Source organism: Myotis brandtii, unplaced genomic scaffold (assembly GCF_000412655.1).
Source record: "Myotis brandtii unplaced genomic scaffold, ASM41265v1 scaffold400, whole genome shotgun sequence".
Lineage (NCBI taxonomy): Eukaryota > Metazoa > Chordata > Mammalia > Chiroptera > Vespertilionidae > Myotis > Myotis brandtii.
Window position 1 is genome coordinate 242,696 of NW_005365373.1, and position 15,905 is coordinate 258,600.

At 45.6% G+C, this 15,905-nt stretch overlaps 1 protein-coding gene and 1 pseudogene across 1 annotated transcript in view; both read right to left on the reverse strand.

Annotated features, from left to right (window-relative positions):
• LOC102254505 overlaps positions 1 to 15,905 on the reverse strand; it is an 87,516-nt pseudogene that overhangs the window by 48,319 nt on the left and 23,292 nt on the right.
• The window catches only part of LOC102254796 (zinc finger protein 501), a 181,689-nt gene that overhangs the window by 2,116 nt on the left and 163,668 nt on the right, over positions 1 to 15,905 (reverse strand). The window lies entirely within an intron of this gene.

A 15,905-nucleotide genomic window follows, 5' to 3' on the forward strand; every position in this document is an offset into this window, starting at 1 on the left:
GATAAAATAATGATTCCGCAAAGTGCCCAGTATGGAAAAGAAAAAGTATAAATGGCACTTGCACCTAAACACTGTTGGAAATGTGCAGGTTCTCAGTATGATCTAAACACCGCACTTAAGTCATGCTTCTCCCAGTTGCAACTCAACAGGGCCAAGCCTCCTCTAAGATCATCCTGCATGTTCACCTTGTGAAATACACAATGGTTCTCCCTGAACCTTCTCTGTACAAGTACGCAAAAACCTAAATATTTCAAGTATAAGTGAAGGACAGCAGAGGTAAGTAGCCAGCACTGGCCCAGAACAACTCAGCATGCAATAGTATTCAGGGAAGAGAATATTACAAACAATGAAAGGAGGGGCCTAACAAGAACTGCACATGGTTCATGTAAGTAAATCCCATAACATGGCACAGACTTTCATAAAGAAGCTTTAACTGGAGAAAGGGCACAGAAGTCGAAGTCATGGATTTGGACACAGTCACCTTCCTAGGAAGAGGAAGTTAATGTGGGTCCCATTAAGCTGTATGCAAGACTTAAAACTTCCACACACTCCCTACACTTTCCGAGGCAATGGGTGTTAGGGATGTTTGGTGAGTCTATTGCTCAGGGCTCTCCACACAGCTCAGCACTGGCAGCAACAGCACATTTGACAGGACAGAGGGAGAAATTAGCAGAACCCATCATCTGGCTCTGAGAGCTACATCTGCAGAATAAAGGGAGAGAGAACAACTCAGGACACTAAGATAGATGTGAAGGTCTTACCTACAGATGATACAAGTGCAAAAACTTCCAGCATCACATCACAGTACTCAAGTCTCTGAGCCTCATCAAGGAGCCCCCATTCCGCCTGAGAGAAGGCAATGGCCAGGTCCTCAAAGTTGGAGACAATTCATTCCATCATCAGATTCTCTCCTAGAATTTTACATTTGTTATACTCCCCACACTCCACATTCATCTGCTCCCTCTTCATCAGAGAAGATACCAGGCCATGGTCCGATCAAAGTTACTCTCTGCTTATATTCCTACTGATACTGTGTTTTCCCAGAACACTAAAGGCCAATGAGCAAATAGAAGATACCTGAACTCTAGGCCTCACATGTAGACCACACTGCCTGTTGTCAGTAAGTGGTTGTCATGAACATAGGGAGGGAGAGATGTGGGCCATAAAGAGAGTGTGAGTTATTTTTTTTTTCTTAAAGTATTACAAAGAGTATTACCCATGTCTCCTTTTTCCCCCCCTTGACATTCCCCTGGCTCCCCCCAGCCCCCAGTGTCTTGTGTCCATTAGTTATTCTCATATGCATGCATATAAGTCCTTCGGTTGATCTCCTACCCACCCCCAACCCTCCCCAGGGTTCCCACTGTAGTTTGACATTCCACTCAATGCTGCTCTGCCTCTGTATCCATTTTTGTTCATTAGTCTATAATGGTCCTTATTATTCACAAATGAGTGAGTTCATGTGGTATTTTTCTCAGCTTCCCAGGGGCCGTCTCAGTCTCACAGGGGCCATCTCAGCCTCACAGGGGCCATCCCAGCCTCACAAGGGCCATCTCAGCCTCACAGGGGCTGTCTCAGCCTCACAGTGGCTGCCTCAACCTCACAGGGGCCGTTGCAAGCTCACCGGGGCCGTCTCAACCTCATTGGGGCTGATTCAGCCTCCCTGGGGCCGTTTCAACCTCACCGGGGCCGTCTCAACTTCACCGGGGCCGTCTGGACCTCACCGGGGCCGATTCAACCTCACCGGGGCCATCTCAACCTCACTGGGGCTGTCCCAGCCTCACCAGGGCCGTCCCAGCCTCACCGGGGCCGTCCCAGCCTCAAAGGGGCCGTCTCAACCTCACATGGGCCGTTTCGACCTCACCGGGGCCATTTCAGCCTCACCGGGGCCGTTTCAGCCTCACTGGGGCTGTTTCAACCTCACCGGGGCCGTCTTGATCTCACCCGGGCCATCTCGACCTCACCGGAGCCATCTCAGCCTCACCGGAGCCATCTCAGCCTCACCGGGGCCGTCCCAGCCTCACCAGGGCCGTCCCAACCTCACAGGGGCCGTCTCAACCTCACAGGGGCTGTTTCAGCCTTACTGTGCCCGTTTCAACCTCACCGGGGCTGTTTCAACCTCACTAGGACCGTCTCAACCCCAACGGGGCCGTCCCACCCCCACCAGGGCTGTCCCACCCCCACCGGGGCCGTCTCAGCCTCACAGGGGCTGTCTCAGCCCCATGGGGGCTGTCCCAGCAACACAAAGTCTCGCACCCTGTCCTTTGTTGGGCGGCTCCCCGCTGGACAAAATCTCCAGGCGTTCCTGGTGGCTGGATATCTGGTATGCTTGCTTGGATTTTGTTTTCTACCAAGTGCACAGACTGTCTGTCTGTTGTCTCCCAGCGTCCCATGTGAGACTGGATCTGGTGGACCTGCCTGTGCGTTTGCTGGTACAGCGGTTCCACGTCACTGGCCCAGCTGGGTCCGGCTCCAGCTTCCTCCGAACCTGATTCTGCTTCTTGAGTGTGTCCCTTATGTATGTGAGGAGTTGAAATTTGCATTCTGCTGGGCTGGGCTGCAAAAGCGCCGGTGGTTCTCTTTGTGCCACTAGCACAGCTTGGGTGGGAATGTAAATTGAGTAGGGCGGGATCCCCGGGAATCACCAGGGCGGAGCAAGGGGCAATGGCGTCTCCGTGACTCCTCGCCTCTCCGCGACTCCGCGGCTCGTGTCCCCGAGTGCCGGCGAGCAGCTCCGTGAGACAGCCACTCTCGCTCTCCGGCCCATTGCAAAGCTGTCCCGCCTTTCCCCATAGGGGTCTGGAACCTCAGGATCCCACCCCAAACAAGCTCAGTGGGTTTGAGAGTCTGCATCCCCTTCTGATTGAAAAAAACCATGCATCCAGTTGCAGCCAGCCTGGCGCGCGACTCCGCACCTCTGTTCTTGGCGAATCACCAGGGCGGGGCCAAGGGCAATGGCATCTCCATGCCTCCTCGCCTCTCCGCAACTCAGCATCTCGCGTCCCCGAGTGCTGGCGAGCAGCTCCGTGAGACAGCCACTCTCGCTCTCCGGCCCATTGCAAGGCCGTCCCGCCTCTCCCCGTAGGGGTCTGGGACCTCAGAATTCCACCCCAAACCAGCTCAGTGGACTCGAGAGTCTGCAACCCCTTCCGATTGAAAAAAACTGCGCATCCAGTTGCAGTCCGCCTGGCGCGCGACTCCGTACCTCCGTTCTTGGAGCCTCTGCACAACCTACTCAGTCTCAATGCTCTTCTTTCTTTCCTTCCAGTTGTAGAGCTTCCACTGAGCCAGCTTTCCCATGGTTCTGAATTATAACTGTTTGTTTTATAGTTGGTAGTCTCGATGCTGTTGGGGGAGGCAGCACACACAGGTCTGTACCTTACGCCGCCATCTTGGTTCTTCCAAGAGTGTGAGTTATTTGACACTGGTCTTGTCAGGCACTAACCTTCTGGTCTCCAAGATTCTCCCTCTCAGACCGTGCAAAACACGGCATCACACCTTGTCCTTCTGACTATTATCCCAAGGTGCGGAGGCCATCACTTTGCACTCCTGCTGAACATAATTCTTTGAAGCACATGTCTCCCACACAGCTTCATTCAAAGATAACACAAATATGCTGTGATGAGCATAATAATCAGCTTCTTTTCCAAAATTCTAATTCACCGCCTCTGTAATATATTTCTCTCTTACCCTTTTTTCCCCAGGCCAGTGGAAATTTTCAAGACCAAGTCACACTAATGCACACTATTGTATTCCTACTGATCACTGTATCCGCCCTCAACAACAGGCAGGTGTACACACTCTGACACCTAAGCTCTGGACCTGGCATGTAGCACCACAACACACCCTCTTTTCAGGAATTAACCTAAAATTTCCCAAAGCATATCATCTGGTCACCAAAAAAAAAATGGACCTTTTTACAACACTTCTCTCACACAGCTTCAAAGGTAACACAGATTTGCCATGGTGAGGACAAGTTGTTTCCTAATCACCTTCTTTTCCAAAATTATAGTTCACCACCTCCATAACATATTTTTCTTTTATCTTCTCCCTTACCGTGCCAGTGGAGATTTTCAAACCTGGGTAACACTAATTTATGCTATCTCATTCCTATTGATCAGTGGGTCATCCCTCAACAAAAAAAGGCATTGGGTAGAAAAAGGCATCTAAGCTCTGACCTGGCATGTAGCACCACAACACCTCTCTTTTCAGGCAATTACCCTAAAAGTCACTTACTGTATGATCCAGACACCACCAGAAATGGACTCACCTTTCATTTGCTCTTATGTCAATGGCAGGACCCAATGGCCATGAATTCACACTCCCTCTCCAAGTGCACATAACTCTCTACTACACCTCTCTCACACCTGCACTCCCAAAGCCCCAGCCCCCATAGTCATCTCCTTGGCCTCTTACTATTACTCAGCATATGTGGTCCAGAGAATGCTTGCCAAATTCAAACAGAATCAAGTACTTCCTAGACTCTGATAGTCCACAGTCATCAGGACTCAAGGCTGTCCTGCTATGAAGGCCTCTCTCCATGACTGTTTACTCCTTCAACCTCATCTATTGATAACCACAATCAGATCTCAAATACCCAGAGCCCACCTCCCCTGGTGCTACACTTGATGTCCCTTCACCAGGCACAGCCAACATCTCTCCACTTAACTGTCACTCAAATCCCAGCCCCGATGGCCCTCTGCACCATGCTTAGTGAGTCTCACAGATAACCACTCATGCCTCTAAGCTAATCCACAAGACTGACTGCAACACCCCAGGTCACACAAAGGGCCACAATAATATCCTAGTGAGTGTTTAGATAAGTAAATATGTACCAACCCTAGTTTCATCTTGTTTGAATTACTCTTCAGTCTCCAGTTCATCTCATGTCCACTCATCTTTTAAAAGTCTTGGCCACTTGGAAACCAATATCTCTCTCCAACACTCTACATGACCTTCTGTCCCTTTGCTGTGTTGTGACACCCACCTCCTACAAACAGGAGCCCCAGCAGGAAAGCCAGACCTCAGGCTCACACTGCCCGATCTGAGCAACTACTACCATTATCATCCTGACCATGATTCCCTATATTAAAGTGATCTACTGCCCTGAATGATGTGGCTCAGTTGGTTGAGCATCTACATGCACTGAGAGGTTCCAGGTAATAGTCCTGGTTAGGTCAGATGGCTGGGTTGAAGGCTGGACCCCACCAGGTGTTGTGCAGGAGGCTACTGATCCTTGTTTCTTGCAAATTGATGTTTCTCTGTCTCTCTCCTCCTCCTTCCTTTCTATGTCTAAAATAAATAAAAGTATTTTTTTAAAAAATACAAAAAAATACATACCGATTCTGAACCAGCTCAGTCTTCACAACAAGCCTTTGCACTTCCTGGTACCTAAACCTGAAAGGACCCCCCCCATATCTCGTCCACTGGTTGCCAAAAACAGGTCCACTTCATAAAGCCCTAATCATGGCCTTAGGATTCTGGGCTGACTCTGTCCGAAGTCCCCAGGTCCAAGGGATAGAAGAGTGGCTGGACAGTCCCAGGACATCACTATGTCAGAAGCCAAAAGAGTGTGAGGCCTTGACATAAGCTCCACAATCCAGTACCCCTAAGTGATTCTGCTTTTGCAGGAATCTATGAAAACTAAAGGTCTGTTGAGAGTCTGTCAACCACCAGCAAGATCCTTGGGCTCAGGATGCTCAGTACCCTTGCCCAGCGACAGGGCCAGGTGATGCCTACATTACCTCAGGGCTCAATCCTCAGTGCACACACTTTCCAGTTACCCTATCATTTATAGTACTTCTTCCTGTCCTTTAACTGCTGTCCTCTTCCTACTTATCTGTTCTTCCTCTGAACAGTTTTAGGAAAAGATGAGAACCCTATCTCAGACAATTTCCCTCTTTTGTTCACAACCATTGATGGCCCCAGTGTCCTGAGATTGAAAGTATAACTCCAAACACAAACCTTTGCAACATCTTCTTTGTTGCCTTTAGGCACAAAACAGCCTGGTTCCCAGAATCCTCCCTGCTCAGTCAACCCATTGCCCTCTTTCCCCATCACATCCTGTGTCACCCATGAGGGACTCACTCTTCTGAACACTGCAACCTGGGCTGCAGGACCTGAGAGCCCCTGCACCCGAGGAAGCGTGTTATCCACACTGCATAAAGACAGCCCCCTAGAATGCATCCTCAAAAACTGGGATAAGTTTGACTCACAGACCTTAAAGAAATAGCCCCTGATTTCTCTCTGCCCTCAGGTTTAGACTCAATATCAACCAGAGAATAGTAAAAGCTAGCCCCAGAGGGAAGTTTCAATCTTTTCAATAGAAAAATGGGAAATAGTTAAAAGTCCCATATGTCCAGACTTTCTTTTTTTTAAAATATATTTTATTGATTTTTTACAGAGAGGAAGGGAGAGGGATAGAGAGTTAGAAAAATCGATCAGCTGCTTCCTGCACACCCGCAACTGGGGATGTGCCTGCAACCAAGGTACATGCCCTTGACCGAAATCGAACCCGGGACCCTTCAGTCCGCAGGCTGACGCTTTATCCACTGAGCCAAACTGGCTAGGGCTGTCCAGACTTTCTTTACTCTAAGGACAAGCTAGAGGCAGGCGGGAAACAGTAAACTTAGTCCTTTGCTTCTGGCAATAACAACCCAAAGTCCACTGAGGGAAAAGGCAGAGGCTGCATCCCTGCCCAGAGCTGAGCCAACCTTAATTTGCCCCAAGATAGATGAAGGGTCTGGTCATACTTTAACCCAGATCCCCTTCTTACCATGAGACATAGGACAAATTAAAAATAATTTAGTAAAATTCTCAGAAGACCATGACAAATATATTGAGGTCTCCCAAAACCTCATTCAAGCATTTGACCTCCCATATAGAGACATCATGCTCATACTAAACCTGACCCTCTCAGCTGCTGAAAAGCAAGGTCCTGAAACTGAGAGGTGGAAAAGAAAACACTGCCAGTTCTGTATTATTGAAGGCCTCAGACATACTAAAACAAAGCTTGTTAATTACTCTAAATTAACCACGGCTAATCAAGGGGCTAACGAAAACCCCTTGGCCTTTTTGGAAGGCTCAGTGAGGCTTTGGTTAAGCACACCAACATTACCCCAGATTCAGAATTGGGACAACTAATTTTAAAGGACAAATTTATCACTCAGGCTGTCCCAGACATCAGGTTACAAGAATTGGCTATTAGTTCCAAGAGTACTTTAAAGAATCTCGTGCAAGGTGCCACTTCTGTGTTCCATAATAGAGACCAGAAGGGGAAAAAAAGGTGTCACAACACAGCAAAGGAGAAGCCAGGCCAAAACCAAGGCTCTTTGTCCCGTGCTTCAGGGGTAGGAGCCCCAGTCAGAGCCCGGAGGTGAATGGTCAGTTCTGATCATCTGCTACGACTGTAGACAGGTTGGACTTATACACTGGAGCTGCCCCAAGGGGTATGGTAGACCCCTGAAGCCCTACCTTTCCTATCAAGGAAATCACTGGAAGTTGGACTGTCTCAGGAGATAGAGGTCCCTTGGAGCAGGGCTAGTGACCCAGCTGGCCCAACAGGACTGACGGGGCCCGGGGTCTCCCAACCTGGCTCCTCAGACTGCCACCTCCACCCAGGGGCCCCGGGTTAGCCTGATAGTGGGGGGCAAGGAAATTAACTTCCTCCCCGATGCTTCAGCCACCTTCTCTGTACTCCTCCCAAACCCTGGTAAATCATCCTCAGAGGCTGTAGCCATTACAGGCATGTCTGGGAAGCCAATAAAGATATATTTTTCTCAGCCATTGTAAATTGTTCCTTTCACATGCCTTCCTGACCCTGCAGAAAGCCTCATATTCACAACAGAGACTGTATTTTCTCAACCCTGGGGCTCAAGAAGGACTCAATAGTCTAACAGGCCATCTATTTCAGAAGCCCAAGGTTTACTGAAATGTTGTTATACTGAAGAATAGTAACCTCCATCTCTTGTAAAAACTACTGTTTGAAATTTTAACCCTGTTATTTTGGATTCTGTAAACATTTGCTTGCTTAAATAATAGGGAAAATAAGACTACTCCCATTCCAGAGAGGCCAGAAACTATGCCCCAGACAGAGCTGTCAGTGCTGGCGCCAGGCCAGGCCTTGGGATATGGTCTCACGACCCCTTCCCAGCACACAGACTTCTTTCTCAGAAGGTCCGGAAGTCTCATTCCAAATTTGGAAGGCAAAGAGCTGGAAAAAGTATAAATAGAAAAGACTGCCTCCATGTGGGACCCAGAATTTGACAGAGATATTCTGCTCTCAGCCCGCTAGCGTAATAAAAGACTCCAAATTAATTTGACTTATTAAGGCGTCTCCTGTCGGCTCGCTGATTTACAATATAACAATACGCGTTACAATACCCCCATCTTATGGGTACAAGAGCCTAACAGAGGAGGAGGACTAGTTCAGGACTTATAACTAGTAAATAAGGCAGTGATTCCTATGCATTCAATTGTCCCTAATCCTTATGCTTCACATGCTTAGATTCCAGAGGACACAAAGTGGTTTATAGTACTAGATCTCAAGGATGACTTTTTCTGTATACCCCTGTCTCCTAACTCACAATCCCTTTTGGCCTTTGAAGATCCCAATAATCAAAGCAGTCAGCTAACATGGACAGTGCTGGCCCAGGATTTTTGGGAATAGCCCTCATTTATTTGGGCAGGCCTTTAAACAGCTCAAAAAGTCCTTTCACAGGCACCAGCTTTAAGTCTCCCAACAGGTCAGCAGCATCGACTCCTAGATTCATCTGTTTTGAGTAAGCCTTGAATGTGAATACAGGAGAAGGATGAAGCTGCATTACCATCAACTGAATCACCGAATTCCTATTTGTGTGAGCCTCTAGAGCAGCGGTTGCCAACCGGTGGTCTGTGGACCACCGGCGGTCCGTGATGTCCGAAAGGTTGGTGACGACTGCTATACAGTACCTGGAGCTTCTCTTTTGAAGGGGTCCTGAAGAGTTAATGAGTGCCAGATAAGTAACACACTCTGGTATTTCTAGATAATCAGTGTTTTTATCTTTTTAATAATTCTTATTCTGTCTTTTTATAAGTGTCACCTGAACCCTGGGCTGATACTTGGAAGAAGACTTCTCTGCCCTTGCTGGGACCCAGAAACACCATAAGATGCTCCTACTTAGAGCGCTTTTTCTGTATCTCTGGTGTAGCAACTTTCTCACCCATACTGGCTCCCCAAATCCCTAACTCCTGAATATATTAAGCAGCCCAATTCAGGGTCAGATCAACTCAAATTGGACATACATCTCCCACATCCCTTTCAGAGTAAAATGTGCTAAATCTTAGTCTATAAGACACCTTATGCTACCACTACCACGAACAAGACCAGAACCACTTCTCAAGCCTCTACAGATTTTTATTCACAGAGAAGCCCTCGACTGAGCAGGGCAAAGTCTGTGCCATGAATATCACTTCTTGCTGCAAGCAGCTCAGCTAAAAGGAAGGCCTCATAGCCTCTTGCCCCAGAAGTCCGGGCACCAATTAAAGATATAATGCCATCCCTACTGGCTAGCTCCCCTTCTCAGACCTTGGTTTATACTGTTTTTATAAAAAATATTATTATTACTCATCTTTAACCATTGCCTGTTTATGTTTCATATCCTCCCATTTAGAAGCCCTAAAGCTATGAATGGTCCTCCACATGGAACTGCAAATGGAGACAGCTACATCCATCTTCCATGGACCCTTAGAGCACCCACTTCTGATGGGACCCTGACTGCCACCCCCAAACTACGACCCCTTTGCCAGCAGGAATCAGCTAGACAGACTGGAGTGCCCTGTCTCCTACAGCATTTGGGATTTCCTAGTCAGAGGAGGGACTGAAATAGATATTTTAGGGGTGAAATAGGCAGGTTGGCTCCCAGAATGCTTTGTGTTCTACCAGGACCCCTGAATTTTGGGGCTCGCCGTATTTCTTACAATTTGGGGGCGTGTACTGAATACTGTTTGTTGTTAAAGGGGGAAATTGGATCCCTTTTCCGAGGAGGTGCACACCGCTGCCAAGTTGTGGCGGCATTGGTGAGAAGGGACAGCCATTACCCCTGGGCTGACTATGAGCTCAGGATTGCGAGTCCACCAGCAATTCATGAAGGCCTCAAGCAAGACCCATGGCAATCAGGTAACCTCATGTATAAACCAAGGTGGGAAATTGGACTGAGTACTACTTTGGTGATTGGGTATCCTTGGAGGTCGGATATACATGACTGGGATGTGTCTTGGACATAAAGCGAGTGTGGAATTCTAATCTGTGATTCTGTTCTCCTGCAAGGGAAGTAGCCAGAGAGGGACGAAACAGATCTTGGGGAGAACAAGAAACCTCCAACATGGGGGGCTGAGTACACAGTCACAAAGGGCCTGCGGAGGATGGGAAACAGAAATTCTAGGCCTAGGGAATACATTCCCCCAAAATAGAGCATTGGAGAGAATGCTGAGATTCTAGGGAGGGGCAGTTCCTGAACCAGGGACAGAAGACATTGTTCTGCTTTAGTGGTTCTTAATGCAGGTGATTCTGTGGTGTAAACTTTTAGTGTATTGTGCGCACCTGTATAAGAGTGTTTGTTGATGTTTTGTGTCTCTGTTGTTTGATTAATTTGTTTAAAGATGGGGCAAGTCCCGCTTTGGGGAAACCCAGTTATGTGTGGTGAGGCTGAATACATGACAGAGACTGCAGGAAAGTCCCAGCAGCTGCCAAGAATTTTTTATCTTGGGGACTCTTCCTGCTCTTCCTCTCAAAATGTTAGCCACCAGAAACTCTTAGCTAGTGAGATTTCTGTCTGAGTGTCTGTAATGTAATGTTGGCTTTCTATCTTTTAGGGACTTTAGTTTGCTCTTCCCCGGTTTATGAATATAGGGACAAAAATTACATAAGGAAGTAAGCTATGCAGGCTGGGTTGGGCAATAAGGTTAATGCTTCCATGATAATAGGCAGTTCTTGAATGAGAATGAACCGCATTCCAAGGGTGACTCCCAGGTCCCGGGGGCATATGACTCCCAGCCAGGTTGATATATCCTTTCTTGGAACAGAAAGTGCAATCATGGTTAAGAACATAATTAATATTTCCCATAACTATAACTAGTTCCCAATGTTCTGTTTTCCTCCCAAACACTGGGAAGAACAGATCTGCAGAAATACCCTCTAGCAGGGAAGTGGGGGCACTCCTGTTCTTATAGAGAAATATAAAGTAGTAGTTTCACATTGAGTTATCACTCTTACAAAATTGGTCAAGAAAATGTTTTAGGTAATAATTGACTTTAAAATCTCGAAGTTGTTAAGATATAATAAATACATGCAACTAAAATGAAGGATTTATGATAAAGTTTTTCAGTAATAATTATAAATATCTATAATAATAAAAGCATAATATGAAAATCAACCTAATGACCAAACAGCAGAATGACCACCTGGACCACCTTCCCGACAATCACACTATGACACCCACTGGTGCCAGGCCAGCCTAGGCAGGTGTGATGTGATTGGTCGGGGGCCCTGCCATCACCCCACAGAGGGAGGCCCAGGCCACCCTCTGCAGGACAATCGATGGGGGGGCTCTGTGATCAATTGCCCCAAAGAGGGAGGCCCAGGCTACACGGCCAGCAGCACTACGGCAGGTGAGCAGAGCCTCCCTCTGCTGGGCCATCAGTTGCGGTGCCCCAAAGAGGGAGGGCCCAGGCCACCCAGCCAGCGGCCACATAGGGAGGCCCAGGCCACCCGGCTGGTGGTGATGCGGTGGGTGGGGCCTCACTCGGAGAGGCAATTGATCTGGGGGGCCCATGATCGACTGCCCCACAGAGGGAAGCCCAGGCCAGCAAAGCGATCACACCCCATGCCTATCGCCCGCAGAGGGAGGCGACCAGTGGTGGGGGAGATGGGGTAGCGCTGCACAGATGGCAAGCAGTGGCAGCAGTGGGGGCAGGGCCAGCTGCCGGCAGCTAGGGGAAGAAAAGCCTCAATAGGTCCTGATCACCAGCCAGGCCTAGGGACCCTACTCATACACGGATATCATGTACCGGGCCTCTAGATTTAGTAATAAACTTATCATTGCCGTTTCTATTTCCTCTTTGATCCAAATGTTATTTAGGACAATTCTTTTTATAAATATATATATTTATTGATTTCAGAGAGGAAGGGAGAGATAGAAACATAAATAATGAGAGAGAATCATGCATCGGCTGCTTCCTTCACACCCCACACTGGGGATCAAGCTCGCAACCCAGGCATGTGTCCTGACCAGGAATCAAACCGTGACCTACTGGTTCATAGGTCGATGCTCAACCACTGAGCAGTGCTGAATGGGCAAGGGACAATACTTTTAAAAAAATTTTTAGTAGTTTAATTACGTCTATTCATTGTATATTAAACTCTAGACTTGCGGTACTATCTATATATAATTTATAAGGCTAAGTGACTGACCATACAGCCATCTGACCAACGGACCAACCAGCAGTTACGTATGACGTGTACTAGCAATTTAGAAATAAATGTTGACTCGTGCATGCACAATACATATAAAGTTCTTGCTGGCACCAATTGCATGTGTGTTTTAATGTTATAATACTCTATTATATATACTATTTTGACATGTAATTTTTCACAAATGTTATTACTACACGAATCTTTCTTCTAATTAATATTATTTAAATGTGTATGAATCTGTGCACTAGGCCACTAGTTATGAAATCACCTGTTGAAATTTCTTTTTCTTAAATAGGAAGATCACCTTTACTACCTTGGAGAAAAACCAGCACATTAACACGCTCTAACCACTCAAGTTCAAAGGCATCCCCCCAGACCATGCTCCCCTTCCCATCCCCACACCACACACCACATCCAGAGTGCCCTAAAAGTTTTAATGTGTTAAGTTCTTAATTTTTGAAATGACATTCTTAATACAAACCTCTTTAATTTTTAAATCTTTATTGTTGAAAGTATAGCATAGGTCCCCCTTTCCCCCATTAACCTATTCTAGCCTGCTCCTGCCACCCCACCGCCCAACCAGGCCCTCACCACCCTGTTGTCTGTGTCCATGGGTTATGAATATATACCTATGAGTTCATTGATTGATCTCTTCCCTCCCCCTCCCCCCCATTCCCTCTGAGGTTTGATAGTCTGTTCGATGCTTCTATGTCTCTGGGTCTATTTTTGTTCATCAGTTTATGTTGTTCATTAGAGTTCACATATGAGTGAGATCATGTGATACTTATCTTTCTCTGACTGGCTTATATTGGTTAGCATAATGCTCTCCAGATCCATCCATGCTGTTGCCAATGGTAAGAGTTCTTTCTTTTTTACAGCAGCATATTCCATTGGGTAGATGTACCACTGTTTTTTAACCCACTCATCTGCTGATAGGCAATTGGACTGTTTCCAAATCTTAGCTATTGTAAATTGTGCTGTATATATTTTTCCTGATTGTGTTTCTGATTTCTTGGGATATATTCCTATAAGTGAGATTACTGGGTCAAATAGGAGTTCCATTTTTTGTTTTTTGAGGAAACTCCCTACTGTTTTCCACAGTGGCTACACCAGTCTGCATTCCCACCAGCAATGTACCAGAGTTCCATTTTCTCCACTTCCTTGACAACACCTGTCATTTGCTCTCTATATATAAAAGGCTAAGTGACTGACTGTCCGTCCAACCAGCTGGTACATATGACGCACACTGGCAATTTAAAAATAAACATTGACTCATGCATGTGCAATACATATAGAACTTTCCCTTGTTGATGGTAGCCATTCTGACAGGTGTGAGATGATACCTCACTGTCATTTTGATTTGCATCTCACTCATGACTAGTGACTTTCACCATTTTTTTCATATATCTCTTGGCTTTCTGTATATCCATTTGGAGAAGTGTCTATTTAGGTCATATGCCCATTTTTTAATTGGATTGTTTATGTTCCTTTTGTTAACTTGTATGAGTTCCCTATATATTTTGGAGATTAACCTCTTTTCAGATGTATCGTTGACAAATATGTTCTCCCATGTAATGTGCACTCTTGTTGTGCTGATGGGTTTTTTTGTTGTGCAGAAGCGTTTTATTTTCATGTAGTCCCATTTGTTTATTTTCCACCTAGTTTCCATTGTCCTAAGAGATATATTGGTAAACATATTGCTATGAGAGATGTCTGAGATTTTGGAGCCTATGATTTCTTCTAGGACTTTTATGGTTTCATGTCTTACATTTAAGTCTTTTAATCATTTTGAGTTTATTATTGTGTATGGTATGAAGTTGGTGGTCTACTTTCTTTTTTTCACATGTACCTGTCCAATTTCCCCAACAGCATTTATTGAAGAGACCATCTTGACTCCATTGTATGCTCTTGCCTCCCTTGTCAAATACTGAGCATAGTGGCTTGGTTCTCTATTTTATTCCACTGAACTATATGTGTGTTCCCGTGCTACTACCAGGTTGTTTTGATTACAATGGCTTTGTAGTATACCTTGATAACTGATATTGTGATTCCTCCAACTTTGTTCTTCTCTCTTGAGATTTATGCAGCTTTTTTTGGTTCAATGTAAATTTTTAGAGTTTTTGTTCTAGGTCTGTGAAATATATCTTTGGTATTTTAATAGGAATGGCATTGAATCTGTAGATTGCTTGGGGTAATAGGGACATTTTAATGATGTTGATTCTACAAATCCATGAATACAGTATATTTTTCCACTTGATTATATCTTCCTCTATCTCTATTTTCAATGTCCTCTAGTTTTCAGAGCACAGGTCTTTTACCTCTTTAGTTGGGTTTATTCCTAAGTATCTTGATTTTTTTTGTTGTTGTTGCAATGGTAAATGAGATTTTTTTTTATTTTCTCTTTCTGAGAGTTCACTTTCGGTGTACAAAAATGCCATGGATTTCTGTGTGCTAATTTTGTATCCTGCTACATTTATGAATTTACTTATTAAGTCTAGATTTTTCATTGAGTCTTAAGAGTTTTTTTATGTACAGTATCATGTCTTCTGCAAATGAAAGTTTTACTTCTTCCTTTCCAATTTGGATGCCTTTTATTTCTTCTTATCTGATTGCTATGGCCAGGACTTCCAGAACTATGTTGAACAAGAGTGGTGAAAGCAGATATTCTGTCTTGTTCCTATCCTTAGGGGAAATGGTTTTACTTTTTGCGCACTGAGTATGATGATGGCTGTAGGTTTGTCATATATGGCCTTCATTATATTGAGGTATGTTCCCTCTAGTCCAGCCGTGGGCAAACTACGGCCCACGGGCCGGATCCGGCCCATTTGAAATGAATAAAACTAAAAAAAAAAAGACCGTACCCTTTTATGTAATGATGTTTACTTTGAATTTATATTAGTTCACACAAACACTCCATCCATGCTTTTGTTCCGGCCCTCCGGTCCAGTTTAAGAACCCATTGTGGCCCTCGAGTCAAAAAGTTTGCCCCCCCCTGCTCTAGTCCCCCTTTGCTGAGAGTTGTTTTTTTTTTTTTTTTATCAAAATTGGGTATTGGATTTTTGTCTAATGCCTTTTCTGCATCTATTGATATGATCATGAGGTTTTTGTCATGCAATCTATTTGAGCTGTAATATATTTATTGATTTGCAAATATTGTACCAGCTTTGCATCCCTAGAATCCCACTTGGTCATGATATGGCCTTCTTTAGCTCTTGTTATGGCCTCCACTTTGAGGTCTGTTTTGTCAGATGTAAGTATTGCTACCCCAGTTTTTTTTCTTTCATTTCTATTTCCCTGAAAAATATTGTTTTTAATTAAATCTTTATTGTTTGGATTATTACAGTTGTTCCTCTTTTTTCCCCCCATAGCTCTCCTCCACCCAGTTCCCACCCCACCCTCCACCCTCACCCCCCCCATCCTCATCCATAGGTGCACGATTTTTGTCCAGTCTCTTCCC